This window comes from Rhinatrema bivittatum, chromosome 1, assembly GCF_901001135.1.
Source record: "Rhinatrema bivittatum chromosome 1, aRhiBiv1.1, whole genome shotgun sequence".
NCBI classification, from domain to species: Eukaryota; Metazoa; Chordata; class Amphibia; order Gymnophiona; family Rhinatrematidae; genus Rhinatrema; species Rhinatrema bivittatum.
In genome coordinates this window covers 652,290,585-652,317,370 of record NC_042615.1, presented here as the reverse complement: position 1 = coordinate 652,317,370, position 26,786 = coordinate 652,290,585, and the positions used below count along the sequence as shown (strand labels likewise).

The 26,786-nt window shown below is 41.0% G+C and overlaps 1 long non-coding RNA gene across 1 annotated transcript; it reads left to right on the top strand.

Moving 5' to 3' along the window:
- Positions 1-343: 343 nt before the first annotated feature.
- LOC115081861 lies at positions 344-26,268 on the top strand. Its single transcript, XR_003853941.1, has 3 exons — positions 344-398; positions 1,125-1,266; positions 26,202-26,268. It is a non-coding gene; the product is annotated as an uncharacterized LOC115081861 (long non-coding RNA).
- Positions 26,269-26,786: the final 518 nt, after the last annotated feature.

Here is a 26,786-nt window from a genome sequence, read left to right as displayed (position 1 = left end):
TTATAAATGACTCCACATGTAAACTTTTCAACAAAACAAAAGCCATCCGGATGATTGTATTTATCCAAAGACAGTCATTTTTGTTCTCTCCTGTTTTTTTTTTTTGCTAGCTGACAGGACTATGCTAGTTTTCAGGGAATGCATTGCTTACTCAAAATTGGCATTTTTTTCTACACATTTTTACTACACTTTGATATTCCTGTGAGCATGGATAACCTCTTGCTATAAACCTGCTGTAGACATTAACAACTGAGTGACGTAATGCTGGGTGCAGACTGATGTCACAAATGGCTGTCTGTCACTGAGACATTATGCCCCCATTTTTTTCTCTCCCCTTTTGCACACTCACACAACCGTGGGGATGCAAGCCAGAAAGAATGTAATGCAGGATACTGTGTGTAAGTTTTGTAAGTACATGAATGTTAGGGCTCCTAAGATCTGTACCTGGCACACTTCCTTATGGAAGCAGGTAGCCTGGTAACCTAGTGACAGAGAGTAAACAAAAGTGCTCAGAGACAAGAGCGCTTACCGAAACTTGTAACACAAGGAAGGTGTTTCAGCCGAGTTAGTTAAGGTACAGTAAGCAAGTAAATCAGACAACAATACTAATTTTAAGAACACAACACTTTTGTACACATAAGGATATGATTTTTTTTTTAACCTCATTTCCAAAGGCTTATGAGATCACTCTGTGTGTGTGTGTGTGTGTGTGTGTCTGTGTGTGTTCGCATTCCTATTAACTTTTCTACTTAGCATCCTATCCACACACAATTTTCAAGCTATGTCAGGAGGGAACATGAACACTTTAACAAAGGAAGGACTTTTGAATCTGTGCACATCAGTGGATGTTCATGTCCCAGAAAGCAGGCTTCAGGTCTGGCTGGAATGTGCTTTAATGACAGACTGGTTAATACTTTTGGGTATATGCTAAATGGAACAGAGCTCTCTAAAGTTCTGACTGTAACTGGAGTTTTGCCTTCACATGTGCATGGCTGACCAGCTGAGGCTTATCCCCTCCTGGACAGCTGTTTGCAGAGTGACATAGTGCAGGGCGATTAAATCCTCTTACTCAATGTCGGGCAGGTTTTACTCTAGCTATGTTTGCTTTGTTTCCTTGAGAACAGTGTTTCTGGCACAACTCTTCATTCTATGGGGTTCCGATTAAAGGGATAGGGCTACTGCATATAATCTACATGAAAGATACAACTGAGCTGCTCTTTATACAACACTGGGGGGACAAAGAAGGACAAACTAGCAGTTTTCTAGGTAAGAAATAATGCTCTCATTTAAAGTTTCACTATTCCAAAGCTATTTTCTTTCAGAGAAATCAGGGTGTACTGTTTACTACTGTATGCTTTGTATGTGGTTATGTTGAAGTTAAAGTTAGCAATCAATTAATTAAAAGTGGTCCTGTCCATTGCATGATGGCTCAAGCTTCTTCTGTCATTAGCAGAGAAGTTACACTCATCAGAATATGGGCTTTCATGACTTTCATACTGTAAAGAAGGTACGGTGTGCCTTCTGTCTTATTTCTATGATGGTTTCTCATCAAACGTGCTGCATATTTCATAGAAAAGTTATAGAAGATTCCTCTTTTAACAAAATAAAAAAGGATGGTTTAAAGTATGAATATTTTACAACATGCTTTGATCTATGCTCTAGTCAAGGAAATCATTTGAAGTTCATCCATACCTGGAGTTTAAGCAAGGCAACAGAAAAGCCGATGTGAACAGTTGTTTAAGTTTTTTAATTTAATTTAAAAACATTTATATTCTGCCAATCTTAACGTCAGTTAGCCTCACCTCATTTAAAGAAAAAGCATAGATTGAAATTAGGAATGTGGAACTAGAGATCCGTGGACCAAATCTAAACAATCTATAAGCCATACAGAGCTATCTGGTCAATAGTCACCCTGCATGAACAAGGGAAACAAGGAATATTATTAATGGACAAAAATAGAAAAAACTAAACGTGTAATAAAATTCTAGAAAAATATGTATAATATACTTTCCAAAGCATCATACCTGCTCTGGCTTATTTGCTTTAAGTCATGTTAGGTAAGAATTTGCAAGCTTATTAACCAGTCATCAATTTGGAATGATAATCATAAAAAATGTTTGAAAAATGTAATTAAAAACGGATGAGGTATTTTTATTTATGTAAGGGGCACTTCATTCTCTTACCACTTATTTTCCTCTGGCTAACTCTAGGGAGAACCTTGGCACTTTTTGGACCTACCCTAAGGTTTTTCCTTTGTCCAGAGTGCTAGGATTGGTGGGCTCAGCAGCATAAAATCCGGGCTGAGCATGTGCACAGTGTGGATGTAGTTTTGGTTTTTGGAGTGAGGAGTGGTGATGTTTTTCAGAGGACCCTGATAGGCCTCATAGTCTGAACCATTGGGTGATAAGGACTGTGTTCAGACCTAGAAGGACCCTTTCTTTGAGAGAGAAGAAAAGAAGATGGAGGTTATTGACCTTTTTGAGAAAGTTGGTTTTTCCTTGACCTTCCTTCTGCCCAGTTTAAGTGGACATGGTAGTAACCCAGAAGAGAGAAGAGACTTGTTTTGGAAAAGTTTTATTTTTTATTTTTGTTGGGAGGAATCTTTTACCGTCAAATTTCTTGCCACCTAAAGGACTGTTTTTTCTACATTCCTGTCTCCAGGAAGAGACATTGACACGGAGGTAGGGACATTGACTCCGAGATGGGAGAGAGAGAGAAAGGAATAAGGCACTTGGAGTTTTCTTTTGAAATGTGTCAAGAGATTTTTTGCACTTTTCTTGTGATTTTGGATTCTGATCATTTTCCTAAGTTACAGTAAAATTGTATTTGAACGCCATTTTAAGAGTCGTTCCTGCTACTTTCAAGAACAAGGATGTGTCAGCTGAGACAACTTGGAGTGAGTACAGCTGGAAGAATGATTATGAGTTGTAAGAGGCTGGGTAAAGGTTCCCCCCTCACCAAGAGTCTAGGGCCCCGGAGGCTTGTCTTCCTCGCCTCCTGAGGAATCCCCACCCCCATATAGACACATACGTGCGGCAGGGATATTGTAAATGATATGCACGTACTTGCATGCACAATATAAAATTAATCGTATCTCTGCTCGCGTGCCAATATGCACGTTAATGGGTGTATGCGCGCTCATTTAAAATATACCTGAAAGGTTTTAAGAGGCCAATGTTCAGCTAAGATAGCAGGATACTATAGCTGAGATGTTCAGTGGCACTGTTGAATATACTATGCTTTCCTAAAGTCAGCCAGATAAGGGTATCCGGCTAACTTTAGAAAAGCCGAATAAACTCTCCTAGACTTATCCTAGGCTAATTAATCTGGATAACACTGAATAATGGCGTTAACCAGCTAAGGGGGTCATTTTGTAAGCATATTGGACGTGAAAAGGGACTTTTCGCATGCGATACCTAGATCGGGATGGAGTCGGGGTGGCGGCAGGGCGGACGCCGCAGAAACTTCGCTGACGGTGAAAATTTAAGGCTCCTTATCGCTGCCAGTAGCGCACCCAATAGCACCTCCTTTTACGATGGCGTATTGGGTGCGAAAGCCGGCAGCGATCGCACCGCGGTGGTGCAATCACTGCTTGATTAGGCAGGCCCCCCCCCCCCCGCTAAGCCCCCCCCCACCCCCCATTAGCGCCGGGATTCACAAACCGGCACGAAGAAAGAAAATCCAGACCTAAATTAGCCAGACGAATGGCATCAATCCAGCAAAAAGGTAAGACACATTATCGCTGCCAGTAGTGCGCCCAATAGCAGCACCTTTCACGGTGGCGCTATTGGGTACGAAAGCCAGCAGTGATAACACTGGTTGTGCGATCGCTGCTGGCTTTCGCAGGCCCACCCCCCGCTTCGTCCCCCACCTCCCATTACCTCGTGATTCAGAAAACTTTGCGAAGATAGAAAAGCCAGGCCTAAGTTTGCTGGTTAACCTTAAACCTACTTCTGAGCAGGTCTAAAGTTATCCAGCCTTATGTAGCCAGATAACATGCTACTTAACCAGATATTTTCAAAAAATATCTGGCTAAGTAGTGCTGACATGAAGAATGAAAAGAAAGAAAAGGACCAGCGGGCCAATCCCCTCCCTCCCCCCAAAAAAAACAATACAAACGTCCTAGAGAAAAATGAGGGCAAAATTCATAAACCTTCTAATGGATAAATTATTCTATTAATATTTGCTGGAGAAGTTATCCCAAATATTCAGCAGGGTAAATGTCCTGCTGAATATTTCTAATTAAGGTTATTTGGCTTGGCGACTACCGGTTAAGATGTTTTCCTGAGAAGTCAGAAAGATGAGAGGCTCCAACAGGATCCAGTAATATCTGTTTTCTTTTTGGCTTATTCTCCTCAACTTACAGCCATCAGGTCGGCGCTAAATGCTAGAAGACCGGTGACTAGGTTTTCCATGAGGAATGACCTCAAAAGTGCAAAAAGCATTGAGAGATAAGACCAGACCTTCCTCACCTAAAATGGCATCAGAAACAGTGACAACAGATTCACTAAATAAACTACAGTCGGCAATGGAAGAGCTTAAATGTTATTTAGAAAAGCATAAAACACAGCTATCAGAAATCGGGGAACGCCTTACTTCACAGGAAATGGTGATAGAGAACCTCTCCCTCACAGATCGTAGAGCTCCAAAAGAAAAACGCAGAACTGATGGAGAAACTCGATGATCAGGAGAATCGAGGACATAAGAAAATATTCATATATAGGCCTAACCAAGAAAGTGAAAGATAGTGAACTCTTGCATTTTATGCAAGTATGGCTGCTGGAAAATTCCCCTAGACCCCGCCCAGTAATTGCTTGACTTCTTAACTAGGCTGTAAAAGAAAAATATGCATTTCATTTATTTAAAACTATCAATGGTTTACATAAAGTATAATTAAAAAATATAAGATACAATAAGATATAAAAGAAAACAAAAGAAAGTTACAGATAAAAAATTAAAAGTACAATAAAAACAAATTAAAACAAATAATGCTGTCCTATAAGAAGCTGAAAACACTGGATTATCATGGTGCTAAACTGCTTTTTCAGTATTACTCTGCTTGAGTATCTGCTCAGCGAAAGGCAGTATCACCCTTTTGCAATACTTTGTACCAAATAGGTATCAAGTTTCATTATTATTCCCTGCACAACTATGGGTAATGCATGAGGGCCATACTCTTTCTTACAGACTAAAGAACAATTGGAGGAGTTCCTTAAAACTCTACCGGAGTAATGTCTCTTCTAATGGACAGAAGCTAAATCTATTTGTCAACTTACATTCCTACTTCTTTATTCTCCTTTGAATAGCCGATATGATAAAGTGAAATGAAGATCGGCTGCTAAAGGTGATAAGTGGTGGTGGTGAAAGGAAGTCTGGTCTACCGCAAGTTAACAAGGCACTGTATTTATTTATTTGATTGTATCAGGTGCAAACTGTATGACACTGGGCCGATGATTTCAATATATTATCCACTATGACACCTAGATCTCATTTCTGGGTTATAACTCCTAAGATAGAACCTAACATTGTGTAACTACAGCAAGGGTTATTTTTCCCTATATGCATCACTTTGCACTTGTCCACTTTAAATTTCATCTGCCATTTGGAAGCTCAATCTTCCAGTCTTGCAAGATCCTCCTGCAATTCATCACAATTTGCTTGAGATTTAACTACTCTGCATAATTTTGTGTCATCCGCAAATCTGATCACATCTCTCACTTTCCAGATCATTTATAAATACATTAAAAAATACCGGTCCAAATACAGATCCCTGAGGCACTCCACTGTTTACCTTTTTTCACTGTGAAAACTGACCATTTAATCCTCCTCTCTGTTTCCTGTCTTTTAACCAACTTGCAATATGGAATATTGACTTTTAAACCACCCATAGTAATAGGAATAGTGTTAGCCTTGGACTATTTTGTTTTATTTCTCAGACCTCTGCAAGTCAACAAAGATGGTTGATTATGCTTTTAGTGGCTAATAATAGTGATACCGTGCCTTACTCCCCTCCGCGCTGTGTTTTTCTGGGGGGGGGGGGGTTTTCTCTTCTTCCCTGTCCTTTTTTTATTTTTTTGTTCAGATTTGGATAAATGGAATCTCTTCTACTTCATCCAGAAATGAAAGAAGCTTCCTTTTCTGATTTATATTTAAGGTATTCCCTTTTAAAATTTGCATGTTGTTTTTTTTCAGCACACTCTGATTGTTAGGAAGTGATGAATCCTAAGACATTTAAGGCATGAGAGATATTACCTGCTTTTGCTCTTATCCATTATGAAATTATCCCTAAGCATTTAGGGTAGGGGTTTTTTTCCTGTTTCCTATTATATATACAAACAATAAGGTAAATTATACTCAGAAAATGTATATTGTTTGTTTACTATTGAGAAGGATTTAATCAGTGGCTGCTGTTTAATCTATCAAACACGTTTTGTGACAGTAGAGATGAGCCAAACTCCTCCCTCCCCCCTTTTTTTTTTTTTATCCCGGGGAAGAGTGTTTCTGTGAAAAGAATATTTGAAGATCTCAAGATTTCTACAAAGGATGTTAGTCCTTGGAGCAACTATCATATGTGTGTTTTTCTTTTTATTTCTAGTATTTGTTTGTATCTCTTTGTGTGTAAGGAGATTCTTATCCATGAGTTTGGTGAATCAAAAGGTGTGGGCAGATGATCTGTGTATATGTTTGTTGGGATGGGAGGAAGTTGGACCAGAGCAGAGCTTCTGTTGCCTTTGGTTTTCATTCATACCTCTGAGCACCTAGGCCAGGGGGCGCTTAGATTGTCTTTGGTGGATAGGTTTGGCAATAAATGTGTTCTAACTGATTATGGCTGATTTCAACATGCTTTCTCACAATGTAGGAGGTATTCACTCCCCCATCAAGAAAAAGAAGCTATTGTCCTTATATAATAGAGAGAAATCTCATATTGTATTTCTGCAGGAAACTCACCTAAATGATGTAGAGCCCTTGAAGCTCAAGCGTGAGTGGGTTGGTCAATGGGGGTTTTTTCGTCTTATTCCAGTTGGTAACGTGGAGTGGCTGTTTTAATTCCTAAAAACTTGCCCTATATTTTAGGGGAAAAAATTACAGGTCCAGAAGGTTGCTTCCTTCTCCTCAGTGGAACTATATATTCAAAAGAAAATTGTGCTCTGTAATATTTATGCTCCTAATCTATATAGCCACAATTTCTTCACAAAACAAATTATAGAACTGTGGCAGTTTTCTCAGTATCAATATATTTTGGGAGATGATTTTAATTTAGTGGTCCGCATTAAAGTAGTAAGAGTATTCTTAATCAATTACTCTTTCATAGAGAAATTTGACAAGTGTTTAACTTCCGCAGTCAACTATTTCGTGTTGGTAATAAAGCAAGTAAACTATTGGCGCTATGATTAAAAACACCAAAACTAAAAACTGTATTTTGAAAATGCAGAATTAGCAAGGTCAGTCCTTTCATAGTACACCTGAAATAACCAATATTTTTGTAGATTTTTATAAGCAACTGTATTCTGCACAAAAGGACACTAAGCCAATTCGTAAGGCACAACAACGCAAAATAAATGAAGGTATCTACTTCCGGTTGGAAAAATTTGGCTTGAACATAACATAAGAACATAAGAATTGCCATACTGGATCAGACCAAGAGTCCATCAAGCCCAGTATCCTATTTCCAACAGTGGCCAGTCCAGGCCATAAGAACCTGGCAAGTACCCAAACATTAGACAGATCACAAGCTACTATTGCTTATTAATTACCATAATAGCAGTTTATGGGTTTATCCTCTAGGAACTTATCCAAACCTTTTTTAAACCCAGTAACACTAACTGCTGAAACCACATCCCCTGGCAATGCATTCCAGAGTTTAACTATGCGCTGAGTGAAAAATAATTTTCTTTGATTTGTTTTAAATGAACTACTTGCTAACTTCATGGAATGCCCCCTGACCTTCTATTATCTGAGAGAGTAAATAGCCAATTTACATTAATTTGTTCAGGTCTTTTAATGATTTTCTAGACTTCTATCATATCCCCCCTCTGTCGTTTCTTCTCCAAACTGAACAGCCCTAACTTCTTTAGCCTTTCCTCATAGGGCAGCCGTTCCATGCCCAATATCATTTTGGTCATCGTTCTCTGCACTTTCTCCAGTGCAGCTATATCCTTTTTATTTATTTATTTATTTATTATTTTTTTTTATATACCGACATTTGATCTCAATTGAGATATCACATCGGTTTACATTCAGGTACTGTAGGTATTTCTCTATCCCCAGAGGGCTTACAATCTAAGTTTTTGTACCTGAGGCAATGGAGGGTAAAGTGACTTGCCCAAGGTCACAAGAAGCGTCAGCAGGACTTGAACGCTGGTCTCCTGGTTCGTGGTCCACTGCTCTAACCACTAATGCGGTGTCCAGAACTGCACACAGTATTCAAGGTGCGATCTCACCATGGAGCGATACAGAGGCATTAATATATCCTCCATTTTATTTTCCATTCCCTTCCTAATAATTCCTAATATTATTTGCTTTTTTGATCACCACAGCACACTGGGCTGACGATTTCAGTGTATTATTCACTATGATGCCTAGATCTCTTTCCTGGGTGGTAACTCCTAAGATAGAACTTAACATTGTGAAACTACAGCAAGGGTTATTTTTCCCTATATGCATCACTTTGCACTTGTCCACATTAAATTTCATCTGCCATTTGGAAGCCCAATCTTCCAGTCTCACAAGATCCTCCTGCAATTCATCACAATTCGCTTGAGATTTAACTACCGGTACTCTGCATAATTTTTGTGTCATTGGCAAATTTGATCACTTCACTCGTCGCACCTCTTTCCAGATCATTTATAAGTATATTAAAAAGCACTGGTCCAAATACAGATCCCTGAAGCACTCCACTGTTTACCTTTTTCCTCTGTGAAAACTGACCATTTAATTCTACTCTCTGTTTCCTGTCTTTTAGCCAACTTGCAATCCACAAAAGGACATCACTTCCTATCCCATGACTTTTTAGTTTTCTTAGAAGCCTCTCATGTGTGCCTTTGTCAAATGCCTTCTGGAAATCCAAATATACAACATCTACCGGTTCGCTTCTACATAGTGGTACAAGGCAAGATGGCCAATTTTGCCTCTTTTATGCTTACTTGCCATTTAGCCTCTAGTTTTAAAACATAAGGCAGACCCACTAATTCAAGGCCTAATTATAGGGAAAACTGAAACAAAAAGTCTCTTTACTGACGACATGTTGGTCTTCTTACAAAACCCTCTAGACTCTATGTCTCTCTCATTACAGTTGATAGAACAATTTGGGACATTTGTGGCTTAATCTTTCTATAGCTGAAGCCATGCCTGTTTCATTAAACACTAAATGTTCCTGGCCAGGTAATTTTCTCTTTAAATGGGTGTCTTCCTACATCAAATACCTAGGGTATTTATACCACAAGATGTGCCTATGTTATAAACATCACACCCACAACTGTGGAAATTTAGGAAAAACTGCAGGCCTGGAGGGATTTACCTATTTCTTTTTTTGGGAGGTGTGCTCTTTTCAAGATATCCTTTTTCCTAAAATACTATATAAGCTTCAAATGCTCCCCTGCTGGCTCACCAATAAAGATATTAGCAGACTTCAATCTTTGATTACTTCCTTTATCTGGAGGGGAAATCCAGCCAGAATCAGTTATGCCAAACTCACCTGTAGTAGGAAATATGGGGGGGGGGGGGGGGGCTGAATTTTCCTGACTTCTGCCTTTACACCATGGCATGTCAGATGAGATTTGCTTGGGAGTGGTATTCGGGGAAGTTCAAATTTGATGTGCCTAACCTAACTGAGGAATTGATCAAACCATACACACCAGAGGGACTCATGCATATTCAATTTTCATCATTGCCTAACAATATAAAAAATCAAGTTTTAATCAAACTGGTTTTGCAAGCATGGCGATTTCTCTGTCATTGATGGGAAATGACCTCATAGAAATATAGAAACATAGAAACATAAAAATGACAGCAGAAAAGGACCAAATGGTCCATCCAGTCTGACCAGCAAGCTTATGGTAGCACCAGCTGTGCCATAAAGGTATCATCAGGGGGTATCATCTGACTTGCAAGTTGTCCCCATACTTATTTTCCCAAACCAGTAAAGTCAGAGCCCTTGTTGATTTCTGTCTGAGTCCAATTCCCCTTTATTATCTCTTTCTATTGAAGTAGAGAGCAATGTTGGAGTTACATCACAATTATAAGGTTTATTGGTTAAGGGTAGTAACAGCCGCATCAGCAAGTTTTCCCATGCTAGTTTGATTTCCCAAACCATAAAATTCATGTCTTTGATGGTTGCTGTCAGAAAATTAATTCTCTTTTTCCTCTTTTCCCCCTGCCGTTAAAGCAGAGAGCAATAATGAGTAGAGATGTGAATCGTGTCCTCGATCGTCTTAACGATCGATTTCGGCTGGGAAGGGGAGGGAATCGTATCGTCGCCGTTTGGGTGTTTAGAGTATCATTAAAATCGTTAAAATCGTGAACCGGCACACTAAAACCCCCTAAAACCCACCCCCGACCCTTTAAATTAAATCCCCCACCCTCCCGAACCCCCCCCCCCCCCCAAATGCCTTAAATTACCTGGGGGTCCAGCGGCACACTAAAACACCCTAAAACCCACCCCGACCCTTTAAATTAAATCCCCCACCCCAAATGCCTTAAATTACCTGGGGGTCCGTAGCGGCGGTCCGTAGCTTAAATTACCCCCGGGTCCGTAGCTAAATCGGGGGAAGGGGGAGAGCAGGAAATCCGGCACACTAAATCGTGTCTTCAGCCGGCGCCATTTTGCAAAATGGCCGCCGCAAAATGGCGGCGGCCATAGACCAATACGATTTGACGCAGGAGGTCGTTCCGGACCCCCGCTGGACTTTTGGCAAGTCTTGTGGGGGTCAGGGAGGCCCCCCCCAAGCTGGCCAAAAGTTCCTGGGGGTCCAGCGGGGGCCCTGGAGTTGTATCAACAGTATAAAGGCTTGTTGGTTAAGGGTAGTACCGCCATACCAGCAAGTTATCCCCATGCGCTCTTTTCCACAATTCCATCCTCAAGCCTTGTGTTTATCCCGTGCCCCTTTGAAAACTTTCACCATTTTTGTCTTCACCACCTCCTCCAGAAGGGCATTCCAGGCATCTACCACCCTCTCCATGAAGATATAATTCCTGACATTGGTTCTGAGTCTTCCTCCATGGAGTTTCTTTTTGTGACCCCTAGTTTTACTGATTTCTTTCCAATGGAGAAGGTATGTCAAATGTGTATCATTAAAACCTTTCAGGTATCTGAAGGACTGTATCATATCTCCCCTGTATCTCCTCTCCTCCAGTGTATACATATTTAAGACCTTCAACCACTCCTCATTAGTCTTTTGATGGAGACACCCCACCATTTTTGTCACCCTTCTTTGGACCGCCTCCATCCTCTGTCCCTTTTGAGATATGGTCTCCAGAACTGAGCACAATACTCCTGGTGAGGCCTCATTGAGGACCTGTCCAAGGGGATTATCACCTCCTTTTTCTTACTGGTTAATTCCTCTCTCTGTGCAGCCCAGCATTCTTCTGGCCTTAGCTATTGCCTTTCACATTGCTTCGCTGACTTCAGATCGCAAGACACTATCACCTTAAGGTCCCTCTCTTGCTTGTTCACATCAGCCCTCCCTCCCCCCCCCCCCCCCCCCCCCTCCATCATCACATACAGCATTTTAGGATTACAACATCCTAGATGCATGACTCTGCACTTCTTGCATTGAATCCCAGCTGCCATATCTTGGGCCACTATTCAAGCTTCTTTAAATCATTTCTCATTCTCTCCACTCCTTCCAGCATGTCTACTACGTTGCAGATCTTAGTATCATCCGCAAAAAGACAAACTTTACCTTCTATCCCTTCTGCAATGTTGCTTACCAAGATGTTCAATAGGACCGGTCCCAACACCAATCCTTGTGGTACTCCACTTAACTCCATTCTCTCTTCAGAATAGGTTCCATTTACCATCACATGCTGTTTTCTATCCATCAACCAGTTTGTAATCCATGCCACCACCTTGACACTCGCTCCTGGGCTTCTCATTTTATTTACAAGCCTACTAAGCAGCACCATATCAAAAGCTTTGCTGAAATCCAAGAGGTTCACATAAAGCGCTCTTCCTCAATCCAATTCTTTAGTCTCCCATCAAAACAATCAATCAGATTTGTCAGATAAGACCTTCCCCTGGTGAATCCATGCTGCCTGGGGTCCAGCATTCCTCCTGACTGTAAATAGTTCACTATCCTTTCCTTCACCTGAGTCTCCTTTACTTTTCCCACCACCAAGGTGAGGCTAACAGGCCTATAGTTTCCAACCTTCTCTCTGCTCCCACTCTTGTGATACGGAACCACCACCGCTCTTCTCCAATCTCTTGGCACCACTCCTGTTTCCAGGGATCTATTGAACAGGTCTTGCAGCGGACTTGCCAGCACATCTCTGAGCTCCCTCCGTATCCTGGGATGAACCTCATCAGGCACCATGGCTTTTTCCACTTTCAGTTTTTCTAGCTCTTCCCATACTTTCTCTTCCATAAATGGAGTTTTGTCTATTCCACCTCCCTCCAATGTCTTGTAATTAGTGATGGTCCTTCTCCAGGGTCTTCTTTAGTGAACACAGAACTGAAGTATTTGTTTTAATATTTCTGCCTTTTCTTTGTCTCTCTCCACACGTTGATCCTTGTCACCTTTCAATTTCACTATACCACTTTGGAGCTTTCTACTTTCTCTGATGTATCTGAAATAGGGATGTGAATCGTTTTTTGACGATTTAAAATATCGTCCGATATATTTTAAATCGTCAAAAATCGTTAGGGCCACGATACAATACCAATTCCCCCGATTTATCGTCAAAAAATCGTAAATCGGGGGAAGGGGGAGGGCAGGAAAACCGGCACACTAAAACACCCTAAAAACCCACCCCCAACCCTTTAAATTAAATCCCCCACCCTCCCGAACCCCCCCCCCAAATGCCTTAAATTACCTGGGGGTCCAGCGGCACACTAAAACACGGCACACTAAACCCCCTAAAACCCACCCAGACCCTTTAAATTAAATCCCCCACCCTCCCGAACCCCCCCCCCCAAATGCCTTAAATTACCTGGGGGTCCGTAGTGGCGGTCCGTAGCTTAAATTACCTCCGTAGCCTTAAATTACCTCCGTAGCGGTGGTCCGTAGCTAAATCGGGGGAAGGGGGAGAGCAGGAAACCGGCACACTAAATCGTGTAGTCTTCAGCCGGCGCCATTTTGCAAAATGGCCGCCGCAAAATGGCGGTGGCCATAGACCAAAACGATTCGACGCAGGAGGTCGTTCCGGACCCCCGCTGGACTTTTGGCAAGTCTTGTGGGGGTCAGGCGGCCCCCCCCAAGCTGGCCAAAAGTTCCTGGGGGTCCAGCGGGGGTCCGGGAGCGATCTCCTGCCGCGAATCGTTTTCCGTACGGAAAATGGCGCCGGCAGGAGATCGACTGCAGGAGGTCGCTCAGTGGGGACCCCGCTGAACGACCTCCTGCAGTCGGCGCCATTTTGCAAAATGGCGCCGGCTGAAGACTACACGATTTAGTGTGCCGGTTTCCTGCTCTCCCCCTTCCCCCGATTTAGCTACGGACCGCCGCTACGGAGGTAATTTAAGGCTACGGAGGTAATTTAAGCTACGGACCGCCGCTACGGACCCCCAGGTAATTTAAGGCATTTGGTGGGGGATTTAATTTAAAGGGTCGGGGTGGGTTTTAGGGGGTTTTAGTGTGCCGTGTTTTAGTGTGCCGCTGGACCCCCAGGTAATTTAAGGGCATTTGGGGGGGGGGTTCGGGAGGGTGGGGGATTTAATTTAAAGGGTCGGGGGTGGGTTTTAGGGGGTTTTAGTGTGCCGGCTCATGATTTTAACGATTTTCACGATACTTTACACACCCAAACGGCAACAATATGATTCCCTCCCCCTCCCAGCCGAAATCGATCGTTAAGACAATCGAGGACACGATTCACATCTCTAATCTGAAAAATGTTTTGTCCCCTCTCTTTACCTCTTTGGCAATTCTTTCTTCTGCCTGACTTTGTTTTCTTGATTGCTTTTTTTGTCTCCCTCAGTTTCACCAGATATTCTTCTCTTGCTTTTGCTTACTTTTCTAACATATAGATTAGTTGCCTTAGAATTTGCTCCTTTTAGTTTTGACCACTGTTGGTCCACATCTCTAATTTTCTCCCAGCCTTCTAGTTCTGCCTCCAGGTACTTCCCCATTTCAACAAAGTCTGTATTTTTGAAGTTCAAAACTCAGGTCTTCGAGTGACTTCTCCGTATCCTATTTGCAATATCAAACTATACCGTTTGATGATCACTGGTGCTGAAGTGGGCACCCACCCAGCCATTAGAGACATTGTCCCCGTTAGTGAGCATTAAGATGAGTATAACTCCCTGCCTCATGGGTTCCATTACCATTTGTTTGAACAGAGCCCCTCAACGACTATTAAAATGACTTATTTGATTGGTAACCCAGAATTTGAGCCAGGTCTATATAATTCAATGTTTCATGTCTGGATCAGTAGGGGATTGCATGAAATTTCACAATTCTATTGTAAGGGGCAATCCACCATTTTTTCCTTTGAGCAATTGCAGACACAATACCAGCTTCCACACAAATACTTCTTTGCTTATTTGCAAACCAGGCATTATATCAATAAGCAATTAGTTAGAAAAACAACACTGTTTTTAGAAGACTCTTCCATTTCTTTATTTCAAACATTAACATGTTCTCATAACTGTCTTTCTTTCTGGTATAGACAGCGTATCCTTAAGCAATCAGCTGATATCTGTGCCCACTGTCTGCATTTTGGTCTTGTGGCATTGGAAGACACATTTCTGCAAATAGTATAATCACATTTTTTAAAGTGGCATTTTATACAATTATAGATTCCAACTTCCAAGAAATGTAATTTAAAATCTTTCATCACAATTATACAGATATGGTTAAAGCTCACAGCATACGAATTACGGATTCAGAAACAAGCATTAGTTTCTCCATGGAAAGGGGAACATTTATGCATACCTTTTTATTGTGTCCCAAGATTGTACCCTACTGGGATGCTGTTTCACCAGATTGAACAAGCGGTTAAAAAGAAACCACCATTTGACAGGCTATTTTTACTCCTGGGAGACATTAGCTGGGCAGTGGGCATGCCAAATGGGCATCACAAATGTATCCATATAGCTGCATTGGTAGCTAAATGGAGCATTCTACAGCACTGGATTAAGCTTGTTTCTCCTACGCTCTCTTTGTGGAGGCAGAAGATGCTGTCATGGATGCAGTCAGAAAGGCTAGATGCCTGGGAATCATTTTATTTACAACTGTCTCCAGATTGCTTGACTTCCTTGAATGTGGTAGGTTACTCACCAAACTGGTTAGACTAATAAGGCACTCTTATGCTCTGGTTTGGTTGTATATTGGTGTGAATGGTTATGTGATGTGAAAGTCTGAATGATGCTTGTTTGGGCTGTCCTCCTGTAGTACTGTTATAGTTACCTTTGATTTTAATTTGGCTGTTGATAATAAACAGAGAAGAAAATGCATTGTGATATGTAAATATAGAGAGATGTTGTTGTTAAGTTGACTATTGTATATCATAATGCTATATAAATAAAACTGGGGAAAAAATAAAGTTATTTGGTTACCTCTCAGTGGATAACTTACACCTGACCAGTTATCTTTTGAATATTGTCAGTCAGAAGCAAAGTTATCCAGTCTCATGTGACCAGATAAGGTTAACTTGCTATATTCGAAAAATCCGCCCCCCTCCCTATTTACTCACTCACTGGTTCAAAATAAAAATTACACAATAACACCCGCTATTTCCTTCTCTCCCTCCCTTTTGACTCCCACCCTAACCATCTCATTCTGGTGGTACCTTGAAAATCTCATCTTCAGCCCAGATTGTGTTATTTTGCTACTGCAACCCAGGCGCAGCACAGGTGATCAATGCTGGAAGAGTAAACTACCAGCCTTGCTATTCACATAGCTAGGCTGCTAGCTTACATTTCCAGTACTTATCACCTAGCAATGCTACAAGCACTAGGCCCGGGTCGTGGTAACAATGTACTTCTGCAGCGTCATGTAACTGGCTCAATAACCTGCTCTTAGCTGCATCTATCGATAGCCAACTAACTCAAAATAGTAGAGTTAGCCAGATAAGTTCTTTGGCTATCTAATCCCTGCCCTGAAACACCCCCGAAATACCCCTTACTTATTCAGCTAAATCTCTAGATAAATATACAGGGAATATTCAAAACTCGCCTTTTGGCCAGATAACTTGTAAGTTGTCTAGCTAAATGACTTTGAATATTGACTCCAAATCTAATTAAAACAAAAAGATAGTACAAAAATTCTAAAATCTATTGAAAAATATGCTTAGCCTAAGACAGGATCTATGCACTAAAATTCATACTATTTATTTTTAAGCATGTATCCATTAAAAGTTTTAGCAGGCATGCTAAATGTCACTTTCCAGGCAATGCACTACAGTTTTTTGCCCATACATCAAAAGTAACTACATGCACTAACATTTAAAAAGAGATAGAGCAACTTTTAAACCAGACAATGGGGGAAAGCCAACAGTCGCTCAGAAGTGCATGGATTCTGTGGAAGGTATCTTCCAAGATACTTGCAAAACAGGGAAATTAGAATATCCCAATAGAGAGGCTGTGGAAAGGGTGAAGTAGGCAAGATGGATTTAAATAAAGAACACACAGATATAAATACTCAAAACTGCTTCTATCATCTGCCAATAAGCAGGCTGTAAATACAAATAGAATTAGAAATACAAATTAAAAAAACATATTTTATAATGTCCATATATGAATGCTAAAATATATCCAGTTAAGTGGGAAAGCTCAATTAAAAAAAAAAAAATGAGTCTGGCATGGGTTCACAGCCTGAAGCACTCTGCTCCCCCCCCTCCCCCCTCACATACCCCAACCCATTAAATAACCCTTGGGCCCCTCCGACCAGACTTTGCCAAGAAACTGCTAGGGGTCAAGGGTCAGCCTTCCACCCTCCCAGCATCTGCTCAAAAGCCTATCATCTGCTACTGCGATCCCTGGCTGGTGTTTCTAGTTGCTATGTATGAAGTTTAACACTCCCCCACCTGTATGGGATTATTCAGTGATGAAAATCAGCAAAGATTTCTAACCAATTCATTTGTGTCGAAACATCATTTTCAACTGATTTGAGATATTATTTTAATCATTTTGCAATATGATCATTTATATGTTTAAAAAAAATTAACAGGGGAGCCAAGATGGCGGCAAGCTTCTAGCAGCAGCACAGCACTGCTCCTATTGCCTCTGAATCTGCTTTTCGGATTAAAAAGAAAAATGCCTCCTAAACGTAAGGGCCGATGAGAGTATTTCCCACCATACCATCAACTTTGCCTGGACAGCGAACCATCCCGGAGCTAGCCGCGGTTTACCAGAGAGGGGACTCTAATACCCCGTTGATGGAGTGGCGTTGGGAGATTCTTTCGCATCCGGGGATACTTCTCTTAGCCCCCCAGATCTACGGAATCCAGTGGCGCCAGGAACCTTAAACCTCACCGCAACAATGATGCTGGAAGCAAGACTGAAGAGTACTGCAGGCGTTTTGGAGGGAGCCGAAGTGGTGAGGCAAGGCCCAGAAACAGCGGCGGAATCTGAGAATCCGGAAGCACCAGGAGCAACAGCTTTGAATCCACTGGACCCCGTTGGAGGTGGTGAGTTGCCTCGAGTGGAGGAGGTTGTAGGTCTAGGTGTGGAGAAAGACCTAGGAGGACAGCTGGGGGACATGGTGAATAAGGATTTAATACAACCGGACACGGTTACCCTTGAATCCTTGTGGAAACTGGTTGCCTCAGAATGGCCCTATGTTTCAAGGGCTAACGAGGCAGTTGAATTCGTTGTCCGGGAAGTTGGACAAAGTGACCCTAGGACATGAAAAATGACTGCAAGAAAATACCAACAAGATAATTCAAATGCAAAAGGAGGTGAAGTTGACGCAGGATATTTGTAATATGTTAGTCCAAGACAAACAAGCTGTTAATAGAAAAATGGAGAATTTGGAGAACAGACTGAGAAGGTCAAAATTAAGGCTTCTGAATTTCCCCAAAGTGATAGGGGAACAACCTCGACTAACATTGAAATATATGTTGGAAGTATTAAAGATACCAATTGAAAGTTTACCTTCAGTAAATAAGGTCTATTTTTTTTACCATACAATAGATCTAATGAGAGAAATCCACCACAGCTTGATCTAAATAATCTTACAGAGTTCTTGGAATCGTCAGCTGAAATATATGAAAGAGTGACGACTCAAGGAAGAGGGTAATGTTAATATCCTCCCCCATTGAGGATCAAAGTAAAACTAGATATATTAATTGATTGAGCTGGCGAATATAAATCTTGTTATGCATAATTTTGAAGCAGGATCAATAATTTTTTGTGACTCCCTATTTTCTTATTTCTCCTCCCCAAAGAACAAGATTGTGGTCTAAATAATGGCTTTTGTTACATGTATGGATGAAAATTATTTTGAATATAATGTTTCTGTTTTTCTGAACAAAGATTACTTTGTTAATTATGTAAAACTGCATTAATAAATAAAAAATAAAAAAAATGTACAGATATTTTTTTCATTACTTATTATGGGGCGGATTTTCAGAGCCCTGCTCGCCTAAATCCGCCCAAAACTGGGCGGATTTAGGCGAGCAGGGCCCTGCGCGCCGGTGAGCCTATTTTACATAGGCCTACCGGCGCGCGCAGAGCCCCGGGACTCGCGTAAGTCCCGGGGTTCTCCAAGGGGGGCGTGTCGGGGGGCGGGCCCGGTTGTCGCGGCGTTTAGGGGGCATGTCGGCAGCGTTTTGGGGGCGGGTACGGGGGCATGGCTACGGCCCGGGGCGGTCCGGGGGCGTGGCCGTGCCCTCCGTACCCGCCCCCAGGTCGCGTCCCGGCGCGCAGGAGGCCCGCTGGCGCGCGGGGATTTACTTCTCCCTCCAGGAGGCGTAAATCCCTGGAGAAAGGTAAGGGGGGGGTGTAGACAGGGCCGGGCGGGGGGGTTAGGTAGAAGAAGGGAGGGGAAGGTGAGGGGAGGGCGTTAGAGGATTCCCTCCAAGGCCGCTCCGATTTCGGAGCGGCCTTGGAGGGAACGGGGGTAGGCTGCGCGGCTCGGCGCGCGCCGGCTATACGGAATTGATAGCCTTGTGTGCGCCGATCCAGGATTTTAGCGGATACGTGTGGCTACGCGCATATCTACTAAAATCCCGCGTACTTTTGCTGGCGCCTGATGCGCCAGCAAAAGTACGCCAAATCGCGCGGTTTGAAAATCTACCCCTATATTTTTTAGCTATTGTTTGGTGCAACTTTCCAGTTTAATTGTTAATAACAAACCTTGTAGAAACTTACCTAGTCTGACTTGAAATAAACTAGTTTTCGCTGGTACAATGCTTTGGAAATTAGCTTAATTAATAGTTTTAGAAGAATATGTATAGTGGGGCAGATTTTCAAAGGGAAGCGCGCATGTTATAAAATCGGGCATAGATTTGTTCATGCCAGGTTGCGCAAACAAATCTATGCCCGCGCGTAGATTTTAAAATCTGCCCCTAAGTTAAACTGAGAATTATTCTGATTTACAATTGCACTATTTGCAATATTTTGCTGAAAATGGATAAAAACTAATAAACCAAAAAATAAAAGGCAAAAAAATGAAATAACAAACAAACAATAACAACAACTAAAAGTGAGAGATTGAGCTCTGTCACTAGCAGGTCCTATCTTATGGAATGGAATTCCTCTTGAATTAAGAATTCAACAAAATCATAAATTATTTAAAGGAATGCTAAAAACATGGCTTTTTAAACAAGCATTTTGTAAGGAACAGGAAAAATAAATATTGGCGAGACAGTTATGGAATCTTTTTAACAACAAAACTATTATTATTTTTTTTTTTTTATTATTATTTGATTTTAAATACATAACTGCAGTTATGGTGTTAATGACCTCCCTCCAGGAAAATGTACAAAACCTTGGTGTCATTATCGACAACCAATTCAACCTAAAAACCTTCATCAATACAACCATAAAAGAATGCTACTACAAGCTCCATGTACTCAAAAAGCTCAAACCACTCCTTCACCTTAATGACTACCGCACAGTCCTCCAATCCACTATATTTTCAAAAATCGATTACTGTAATGCCTTGTTACTAGACCTCCCCGCCTCAACCCTTAAACCCCTCCAAATGCTACAGAACGCAACTGCAAGAATTCTAACAAGCACCCGTAAAACAGACCATATTACGCCTGTCCTCAAGGAACTTCATTCGCTCCCAATTGCCTTTCGCATCACCTACAAAAGCCTCTCTATTATTCACAAAACCATCCACAACTACAACATCCGCTGGCTTGACAATTCCCTCCACCTACAACCATCCAGCCACCCTAACAGATCTGCCTATAAGGGAATCCTTCATACCCCCTCCCCCAAGTCCACGCACCTCTGCCCAATAAAAGACCACGCCTTCTCTCTTGCTGGATCCACTCTCTGGAACTCCATGCCGACTTATCTTCAGCTAGAGCCAAGTACACAAACATTCAAGAAAAAACTCAAGACGTGGCTATTCAAACAAGCTTTCCCTGAATAGTACCACCCCCCCCCCCCCCCCCACCTCTATATTAGACCCTTGTAGAAGACTTGAAACCTTTCCCCTTTAATGTTCTTGTTTTATTATTTCTGTAAATCTCTCCACCTTATCTCCCCCTACACTGTACTTGTATTAGTACTCCTGTAAATTGTCCACCCCCTATACTGTACTCTGTATTCCCCTTCTTTATCTGCTCCATACTTGTAAAAATACTGCTCCGTAAATTCTCCCACCTTGTTTTCTTACCTCCGGACCTATGTACATACTTCCATAAGTTTCCGCCCCTCCATTATATTATTACTGTACCCATGTAGCTATTCCCTCCATCCTACCTCCCTAATTACTTTACAAGTGAAACCCCCCAAATTAACTCCCCTTTCCCTATACATTAATATTACTGTACCCTTGTATATATATTACTGTACCCTTGTGTATATTGTATATACCTTATTCCGCTAATTCTGTACAAGTTATACCCCCCAAGTTCTTAACTCCCTGTTTAATGTACTTTCGCTGTTTAGTTCCATGTAAACCAATATGATGTTTCGACAAATACCAGTCTATAAAAGCGTTTAAATAAATAATAAATAAATGATTGCACATGTTGAATTTTAGTCTTAATTTTATTATGGCGATTGCTTCTAGATTATAGATTAAGGTAAAATTTAAGGTATGATTTATTTTTGATTGTATGATTTTTGGTTGTATTATTTTAAAACATTTAGGGCCGGATTTTAATATCTACGCGCGGGCGGAGATTTGTGCGCACAAATCTACGCGCGGGCGGAGATTTGTGCGCACAAATCTACGCGCGGGCGGAGATTTGTGCGCACAAATCTACGCCCAATTTTATAACCTGCGCGCAGGTTATAAAATTGGGCTTTGAGCACCAGTTCATGTCAGATTTAATAAACCATTTTGCAGATGTTTTCATGTGGGATTTTATAGTTTTAAAATGTTTTCTTTGGTTTTATTATTCTTCCATTAAAATTGTTATATTTTGTCTTTTGATGCTATTTTTTTCTGTTTTATGCATGTTATTGTAACTTGCACTACATGGTCTCCCAAGAAATGGTAGGATCTCTCAAGTGGGTTTGGGTGTACCTTCCTCCCTGATCCCTATGCACTCCATGCTGTCAAGCGATTCTAAAATAAAACCATAGGATTCCCTCCAATTGAGTCCAACCATCTTATTTACTTTCTTACATAGATAGAAGATATTTGTTCAAAACTCAATAAATCCCAAAACTGCCATTACATCAAATGGTATTTATTTTTTCCATCCACATCAGGCATGTTGCTCAAACACTGAGATTTTACTATGCAACCCCATTGTATTCTCAAAAAGATGGTTTGTTCCATGCCTCAGTAAGAGGATTTCAGTTTAGTTAGTTGACATTATCCTCTTTCTAGCTTACGAATGATCTACCAGTAGCTAGGTCCTCTAAGGCTGCATGCTGGAGAGTGACATCCTGCTTGTTCCAAAGCTCTCTAAAAAGAGTGGCTCAGCTAGAGTTGGAGCATGCTCAGATAAAATTATAAAAAAACATTAATAGCCCCAAAAGGAACACTAGAATACCATTTTAGGGGGTCATTTATCAAAATGCGATAAGGTGTTTCTGCATGCGAAAAGCCCTGATAGCTGCCATGACCATGCGGTAAGGTTTCCTTGTTGTTTGCAATGTCTTCCTTAAGGCCTATTTCAGGGAAATTGAAGGTCAGAGAGAGAGAGAGAGAGAGACTGGCCATAATACCATGGCCCATATGTAGGTATTTGTATCCCTATAGTAAGCCCACCTAGTAACTCGAGGTGGGGGTTAGGTAAGAGTGTAGGGGGTTAGGGGCCAATTTGACATTCTACGTGACACCTACGAACAAAACAGTGGTCTCTTGTGAAGATTTGCTGGCCTTCGGAGTGAGGAAACTCACTCCAAGATGAGATTTGGGCAAGGTTCTCTCAACCTAGCTTGATGGACTCTCTACCTGGGTAACATCAATCTAGGCCATAAGAACCTGGCAAGTACCCAAAAACTAAGTCTATTCCATGTTACCGTTGCTAATAATAGCAGTGGCTATTTTCTAAGTCAACTTAATTAATAGCAGGTAATGGACTTCTCCTCCAAAAACTTATCCAATCCTTTTTTAAACACAGCTATAGTAACTGCTCTAACCACATCCTCTGGCAACAAATTCCAGAGTTTAATTGTGCGTTGAGTAAAAAATAACTTTCTCCGATTAGTTTTAAATATGCCACATGCTAACTTCATGGAGTGCCCCCTAGTCTTTCTATTATCCGAAAGAGTAAATAACCGATTCATATCTACCCGTTCTAGACCTCTCATGATTTTAAACACCTCTATCATATCCCCCCTCAGCCGTCTCTTCTCCAAGCTGAAAAGTCCTAACCTCTTTAGCCTTTCCTCATAGGGGAGCTGTTCCATTCCCCTTATCATTTTGGCAGCCCTTCTCTGTATCTTCTCCATCGCAATTATATCTTTTTTGAGATGCGGTGACCAGAATTGTACACAGTATTCAAGGTGCGGTCTCACCATGGAGCGATACAGAAGCATTATGACATTTTCCGTTCTATTAACCATTCCCTTCCTAATAATTCTTAACATTCTGTTTGCTTTTTTGACTGCCGCAGCACACTGAACCGACGATTTCAATGTGTTATCCACTATGATGCCTAGATCTCTTTCTTGGGTTGTAGCACCTAATATGGAACCTAACATTGTGTATCTATAGCATGGATTATTTTTCCCTATATACATCATCTTGACGTATCCACATTAAATTTCATCTGCCATTTTGATGCCCAATTTTTCAGTTAAATCATTGCTAAAATTAAGAATGCTACTCACCCATGTGACCCAATTCCAGCTACGTCTTGAAACAAGTACACCTTGTTATCACTCCGACAATCACAACCTTAATTAATCATTCTCTCTCAGAAGGAATTCAATCTGTAAAGAAACCAGAGAGATTGTACCACAAGGGTTAAAACAAGCTGTTCCTTAAAAATAAAACTGGAAGAAACAACGATTGGGACAACTATCATCCAATATCCAATTTATCTTTTCTATTAAAAGTACTTGAAAAAGCAATATTATACCAAGTTGTAAATCATTTGGAAGACCAAGATATTCTCTTCAGATTCAGATTTAGGAAACATCGTTCAACTGAGACACTACTCTCATGAACAGACTCTGTTTTACGAGGATTTGATGTGGATGAATCTTATTTTCTCGTGCTAATCAACTTAACAGCCGCCTTTGACACTGTGGATCATCCTCTGTTGTGCCATCAGTTGAGCAACATTGGGATCAAAGGTAGTGTTCTCTAATGGTTCTCTTATTTTCTGTCTAATAGAACACTCCAAGTCAAACTGGGCAATCACATATCTGATACTTTCCATATTGATACAGCTGTTCCTCAAGCTCAGTATTATTAGCAACACTATTCAATATTTATATGCTCCCATTGTGCAAATTACTGGTGGATTTAGGAATTACATTCTCCCTGAATGCTGATAACATACAGTTTTACATTCCATTCTCCAAATCATTTGAAAATACAGTATCGACACTTTCAACCTGCATGAAAGCAATACAGCAGGAACGATCACAACTTAAACTAGCATTAAACCTTAAAAAGACTGAAATAATTTAAGTAGAAACTCTTTGATAGCTAAACCACTGGAAAAGACCTGGGTAATTTTAAAATTACTCCTTCAAATCAGGTATGGGATTTAGGTATCTAGCTAGATGAGAACTTTACTATGAAAAAGCACATCAATAAATTAGGGGTAAATTTTCAAAACCTTACGTGCATGGCAGAGCTTATGCGTGCCAGGCCAATTTTCAAAGGCCCAGCCACGCACATAAATCCCCGGGATGAGTGTAAGTCCCGGGGCCTCAGGAAAAGGGCGGGGAGGGGGTGGGGAAGTCTGGAGGGCAGGGCAGGGCATGGCTAGAGGCACCCAGCACAGCGGCCATTTGCCGCTGTGCCGGAGGATCGCGTGCTGGCAGGATGCTGGTGCGTGCAACTTGCTCCTGCCCTAAGGCAGGAGCAAATGGTAAGACAAGGATTTGGGGGTGGGGTTAGGATAGGGCTAAGGGGTGGGAAGGTTAGGGGAAGGGGTAGGAAGATTAGTATAGGAGGTAGGGAACTACGGAAGGCCGCGGGCATCGGCACGTGCAGGTTACACAAATGTGTACCCCCTTGCACTCGCCGACCCCTGATTTTATAACATGCGCGCACCGGTGCACGCATGTTATAAAATTGTGTATCCATGTGTATGCGCCGGGTAGTGTGCACACATGGACGCACGCAAGTTTTTAAAATCTACTCTTATATCAATACAGGTTACGCCAAGTTGAGCATATTACATTAGTTGAAACCTTTATAAACGTTTGAAGACTTCTGAACTGTATTGTAAACTCTAATTTTCTCAGACCTAGACTACTGTAACTCCTTATTCCTCGGTCTTCCCGCATGTCTCTTAAAACCATTAGAAGTACTACAAAATGCCTCAGCAAGACTTTTGTTAGGAACTGGGAAATCTGATCACGTTACACCCTTGCTGATTTCACTGCACTGGCTGCCAGTACAATCCCAAATCTATTTTAAAGTATTATTTATTTATTTATTTATCTTATATTGATTTATAGACCGATATTCTGGTTATCAATCATACCAGTTTACAATCCAAATAAATTAAGTAAAATAAATGTGAAACATATGTATTATTTAAAATAAGCAATCATAAACTAATACAGCATAGCAAATAAATAATAAAACACAATTAATAATTATCAAATTAATATTAACATTTGTATTCAAAATAATTCATTCTAGTAACACCGGTATGATAGGTGTGACATTACAACCATATGCACTGCAGCGAACAATAAGATCTCAAAATAAATGACTACTGATTGTCCTCACAATATAGAGCATACTCCTGACGCATGTAAGAGCTCGTGTGTTTTCCATAGTGGGTCCAAAACTTTGGAATTCCCTACCTGAGATGTTACATTTGATATTAGATAGAAAGAGATTTAAATGTGAGCTAAAAACATGGCTGTTCAAAAATGCATACAACCTAACTTAAAACATCAGAATGTAGAGATCTACAATAACAAGAAGGACAAGAGATTCTAATTGATGCATGAGGAACAAGTTTAACGAGAGATTGTAAGAAGCTCAATACAAGCTGGCACAGGTGCTGACTAATATGTGAAATTTGTTACTTTATCTTATTTCCTGTACTTCCTGCCTTATGTGCTAGATCTCTGTAACCCATCATTATTTGCTGATTTATAGCTATGAATGTTATTTTGTAAACCGTTGTGATCTTTGCATGGAACAATGGTATATCAAATGTCTAAATAATTAAATAAATGTATCTGCATTTGCAGAGCATTACTATAGTGGATACCATGCTTTAAAAAAATTATGTTATACCATTAAAGACATTTGAAATGGTCTTTGCTCTAGGTCAGCTTTAATCCAGCAGAAGATGTCAAGTGAGAATGCTGTGCAACTAGTTCACTATCCTGACAAGTAAGTAAATCTATCTATACCGTATTTACAGCCATCAATTCCAGTCACTGGCATTAACTGCCTCAAGACTCCAAATACACAGCACCAAATGTATAGCAACAATGCTGTGCAAGCCAAAATACTTTGATTTAAATTTTGAAGTCATTTTATTTTTGTCATAGTTTCATGGGAATTTTGATGTTCTTCAAAAATAAAAGTCCTAAATGGAAAAAGGTAGGAAACCACTACACACTTCAAAGTGATATTATAAATGAACATCTCCAAGTGCATGCCTATCACAACCCAGCACGAACAAGAATATGCATTGAAATAATCCTTCAGTCCAAAGCTTGGCTCAGGCCCTTTGTTTCTGGCTCCAAAGAGCATATACAGTAACGAAGGCTGTTTGAGTATTCCACAAATGTGTGCTTCCTTAATGTGCAGCAAGAAAACCACACCTAAAAGAAACCCTCTCTACCCTCTAGCACACAGAATGAAAGGAGCATAAAGCAAACAGGTACATTGGGACAGTCACATGAA